Source organism: Octopus bimaculoides, chromosome 5 (genome assembly GCF_001194135.2).
Source record: "Octopus bimaculoides isolate UCB-OBI-ISO-001 chromosome 5, ASM119413v2, whole genome shotgun sequence".
Taxonomy (NCBI): Eukaryota; Metazoa; Mollusca; class Cephalopoda; order Octopoda; family Octopodidae; genus Octopus; species Octopus bimaculoides.
Genome location: NC_068985.1, coordinates 31584718 through 31590409, shown reverse-complemented (window position 1 = coordinate 31590409; position 5692 = coordinate 31584718). Strand labels below are relative to the sequence as shown.

The 5692-nt window shown below is 32.9% G+C and overlaps 1 protein-coding gene across 1 annotated transcript in view; it reads left to right on the top strand.

Annotated features, from left to right (window-relative positions):
- Window positions 1-5692, top strand: part of LOC106867874 (selenoprotein S) — a 216684-nt gene that overhangs the window by 165745 nt on the left and 45247 nt on the right. The gene's annotated exons all lie outside the window — the stretch shown is intronic.

The following is a 5692-nucleotide window of genomic DNA, read 5'->3' as shown; positions in this document are numbered from 1 at the left end:
TATATATATATATATATATATATATATATAGACACATACATACATGTATACATACATACATACACACACACATATACATATATATATGTATATATACATACATTCATACACACCCATACATATACATGATCTCCTTATTAGAAACCTGCAATGTCTTTTGTTGATTTCATAGCATTAGGTTAATCAAAAGACTATTTCTTCTCTTATCAATAAAATACTTGATCAAATTTTATATAAATAAATATATTATATTTTATTAAAGACAGATTGGTAACATAGTGTTCATATATTTTCTCTCAAAATACTTTTCTAAATTTCTTGGGTTGATGAAATTGTACCACTAAGGTATTGTGACTAATAAACTCATAGAATAAGATTGAATCTTCCCCACTCACTGTTGGATGAAAATGAAACTTAAACAGTCAACATCTATAGATTGTCAATAAACACTATTATGGGTAAAGTGGGTGTTAGTAAATAAGTGAGCAAAGAAATTTTAATTAATTTATATTATAGCCTTAATGATGAAAACAATCATTTCTGGTATGAAAAAAAAACTGTGAGGGATAATTCCAAAAGTTTAATTAGTTAATATTAATTAAATATGGAATGCAGTGCTAAGTGAACCTAATCTTTAATAGTGCAGTAACTAATCTGGATGATTAGCAATGTATTAATATTCCTCAAAATACTGTCGTTTTAGGATTTAGAGTTTTCTAGAAGTCACTTGTCTTTTAAATTTCTGTTTTAAAATTAAGCAGTATTGCAACAGTGTATTCCCTGCATACTATTTATGGTTCCTACTATATTATTTATGGTATTTTAAAAACTTAACTATTTACTTTTATCATTCTCAAAGTATAAGTATATATGATGTATTTCCACTCACCCTGAGAAGTGCCATAGCCTGAGTTAAAAAGGAGCTGGGTAAAAGGACGATAAATATCTTATTGTTTGAGATGAGTTGTTATTAAGATTACAATTTTCTGGTCTATCATCATCTTTGGAGTGCATGCTTTCTGTATTTACTGTGTTTGTTTTTAATGGGTTTAATCCAGGAACAGACACAGGATTATGGTTATTGATATATAGATTTTGTAAATATGCATAACAAGCACAGACATGGCTGTATGGATAAGAAGTTCACTTCCCACCTATGTGGTTTTAGGTTCAGTGTGATTGCACAATGCCTTGTTCAAGTCTCTTCTACAATAGCCTCACACTGATCATTGCCATGTGAGTGGATCTAGAAAACAGAAACTGAAAGAAGCCTGCCGTGTGTGTGATCATCTTACAAGCAGTATCATTCATTTCCAGCCTTCTATGAAAGCATGTCCAGTCATGGGGAAATATTATGTTGCTTGAAGACAGGTAAGAGTTGGCAACAGGGAGAGCGTTCAGATGTAGAAAATCTGTTACAATGAATTCCATGTAACCCATGTAAGCATAGAGAAGTGAGCATTAAAACAAGGATGATGATGACAATGATGATGTACTTTAATAGTCCAAAAAATTATTACATCTAAGGATTTTGGACAAATTTGTAGTGTTCTAACACCAGTACTGTGCTCTATATAATACAGTTCACCGAGATGTAAACAGCTGTTTTTATGACATACATTACATCTCTATAAAGCAGAAGGACTGTATAAATTGATTGATGCTTTTGTTTAGCTTAATATTGATCTCAGTCCCTCCATGTTTTGTTTTTTGTTTCAATAGTGAATAACCTGTAAATAAACCACCCTATGATATCTATAATAGTCCAAATTACATTTTGGAGTATTTTATCCATTAATCACTTTTTACCCCATTACTATTTATTCTACCCTATCTTTAAAACCATTTAATTACAAATTATATGGCAAAAATTTCTATAGAATTTTTAGGAAAAACAGAATGAAAATGTGAAAACAGACAGTTCCTGGTTAAGCACTTTTATTTACAACTAGCAGTAGTACCCATCATTGATTGGGTAATTATTTTTACTCTTTCTAGGGAGCCACATTCAAAGTGTCATTATATATAGAGATTTACTTCTCCTGTATGTGTGTATTTTATAAGAAAAAAACATGTAATAATTGAAGTAGAAAAAAGATTAATTTCATACACTAACTTCTGTTTGTTTATTATATGACAATAATAAGTGAGCTGTATGTGTTATTTTATATATCAATACAGTAATGGCAATTATGTAATATGCAAGGCTTTAATCCGCACAGAGCTGTAATGAAACAGAATTGCCCAATGTGCCACACAGTGAGACTGAACCCAAGGCGACATGGTTGGAAAGCAAGCTTCTCAACCACACAGCCACACCTATAAAGGAGAGATACGTTTTGGATAATATACTCCTTGATATATACTCCCTGATATATACTCCTTGAATATACTCCTTGATAACAAAAAGATGGGATGTTTATGGTGAGAAGACCTTTGATTTTCATATTTACTTGAGCAATGCAACAACTCACAATGCTACACCAAGCAGGGATTTCCAGAATTAACTATCTGTTTCAATGAAATTGAGAAAATTTTTTAAAAACTGACAGAATTTTATGTTTGTTACCAAAACAAACAGATTTATAAATCTTACATTACGGAGATATGCCTGCATAGCAAGTGACCTGATCTGAGCTCATGTACTGAAACAAAAACAATTGCAGCATGGAAGGTGTTTATAAGCCATTTTAAAAAAACACACACACACACACACACAAAACCCGTTAGATTCACTTAAACATTTAAATTTAATTTGTCAAAATATTTTCATTGCTTTCAGACCACAACCTGTTTACTGACAAAATTCCGTGCTGCATCTCGGAATTTTGTCTGTGAACAGCTCGCAGTCTCAAAGTGTCAAAAATATTTTGACAAATTAAATTTAAATGTTGAAGTGAATCTAACGGTTTTTGTGTGTTTTTTATTATTTTTAATGGCTTATAAACACCTTCCACGCTGCAATTGTTGTTGTTCTTACATTAAACTTTTATTGAAAATTTTTAACATGTCTGTATCCCTGCATACTTCAAATCTCACCTTAGCATTGTGAAACACATTTTGAAGCATTTCTGGAGTTGGCTCCTGCACTGCTAACTGAATGTGTTTTTTAAGCTCAACTAAATGATTGCTCCATCTTGGGGATGGAGGTAAAGAAAATGATTGCCTGCCAAATTGAAAAAAGCTGTCATGGACAAATACGAGGGGTCCAACAGGAATGAAAATAAAATTATAAACAAAATTCAAAATTTATACACTTTTTACACATATTAAACATGATAAACATAAATAAAAGTGAGTTTTTTTAAAAATGCATCTGATTTCACTCAAATCATCATTAATTCTGGGACACCCTGTATTTACTCATCCATCTAAATGGGGAGGGAACACAGAGGGGGACTAATTGCAGGGGGCAAGCATAGTTTCCGGAAGTGGTCACATGGTCAAACTCAAATGGCTGTGAGTCACAACAACAGCTTGCTTTTTTGTATGAACCTTTTTGCATTATATAGTTCTGATATGGATGACATAGAAAGCAAACATACTGCTAGGCCATGCTATGTTGCACAGGATTGGAAATGTGAATCATCAACAGGGCACTTCGGGAAAATGGATGAATGGGTTTGTTGTGCCTTTACCCAGCCACACATGCACATGGCCCGGTGGTGCATGGGATGGTAACATGAAGCTTCAACAGAGCACCAACAAGAATTTTAATGTTCTCATTTCCTCTGCCAAATTGGACAAAAAGGTTTTCATGAAATATTATATGCTACTTATAATGCATAAGTAGTGTCAATATTTTATCATCAGAAAATGGTCTAAAACAAAGATAAAATCCAGTGCAATATACTCGAATCTGATTAATCTGCATTTGGTGGCGGGTGCGCATAGTCAGTGTCAGAAATTGTTTTTAGTCAAGAGCAATTCGAGGAGCCTGATTAATCTTTGTTGCAAATTTGGAGGAAGGTGACTGGATATTCTTTAAGTTATGGGCCTTAGCACTACAAAAATGCTTAAAAAATGCAGTTTATTTGCCCCTGGGCCCGCAGTAGGCAAGAAATTGAAAATGTTTTTGGCACATGACATTCCATGGACCCTAGGTAATGCATGTATAAAATTTCACACATCCTGTGTTTTATATATAAAGATTACAGCATTCAAATATACACAGAAACTGTTAACTTCACTTAAATATTTATTATTTAGTGTCAAAATTTTTGCTATACAAGTTGCAACCTGGTAACTAACATACTTCCATTGCAGTGATTATTATAAAATCACTTGCCAGATAAGTATGTCCCTGTAACTTTTACTTAATACTTTTATTTTGCAATTTCTTTGAATGAGTTCAGCTTCATAGAACAACAGTCTAACCAAAATTTGTTTCAGAGATATTCTTTGTCCCTTTCATATCTACTAGTACCAAGTAATCTGACATATAAAGCGTCTCAAACAAAGTAATGGTTTATTTATTTTTAGCAAAATGTAGTTAATAATACCAAGAATCAAGCACATGATTTCCTATGGAGACCTGTGCTTCTATTGCATCATTAGAAGGGCCTCTTCCTTGAGAAATTTAGCAAAGACAATGTCAGTACACTTGATATCAGATCGATATGAAGTTGTTTATCAACAAACTGTTACCTCTTCTCCACAGATTTGCTGTCTCCTCACTCTTGCTTTCTTTATCACAGCTGTAGTGATGTTTCCTCCTCATAGTTTGATGGTCTCAAACCACTTCCATTCAAACCTACTCAACTTGTCTTTCTTATCATTAAAAATACATCTGCATTGTTAGGGTCTATACAAACCATTATTCCCAATCCTTTCTGTCCAGAATGTCAGCTCCTCAGATGTTCCTTCCTGCTCATGTTTTTTTCTATAGTCATTGATTCAAAATGAATATCAATGAATACCTTTTAAGACCTTACCTGTCTTACAAAAGCCATGGGTACAGTCTCTTTTTCTACACCAAACCATTAGAAAAATTTACTCTTATTAGATTTTAGAACTGTACAGAATTAAAAACTATTAATGATTTTGAATGAGATTTCAAATATACTACAAGATTTAATTATGTTAACCACATAAATTCCGATTGTGATATTTGAGACAACTATGTGTAGTGGAAGGTCCTGTAAAGTCATATGTTCTTTTTATATAATGTGTCATGGTTAATGTTTTCTCAAAAATAAATAACATATTTCATTAATATAATTTATAATCCAGTTCACCAGATTAATAGTGGATATAAATGGATAAGTGTGGGGATGGTAAAATTCTCAATACATGCAGATTGACAAATGAATAATCAATATCTATAAAACACAAGATGTTTGTGTGTGTGTGTACGTGATGTGGGTTATGCACGTCCACAAATTAGCACGCATGTCGCTCCAATTTTAGGAGGACATTGTTCATGACCCTAGCTGTGTTTTTGTCAACTTTTTCTCACAGAGGCACCCGCGTATAGCTGTAAAAATCGATAAACTTTTACCAATTTTGAAGTTTGTTGACATGGCGAAGTCAAATCTGTGCGTACGCGCATGAAGGAGAGAGAGCAAGAGAGAGAGAGAAAGAAAGAAAGAGAGAGAAAGAAAGAAAGAAAGAGAGAGAGAAAGAAAAAAGAGAGAAAGAAAGAAATAGTGTGTTTGTGACAAGGGGAGAAACAGAGTGTTTGCCAAGCGTC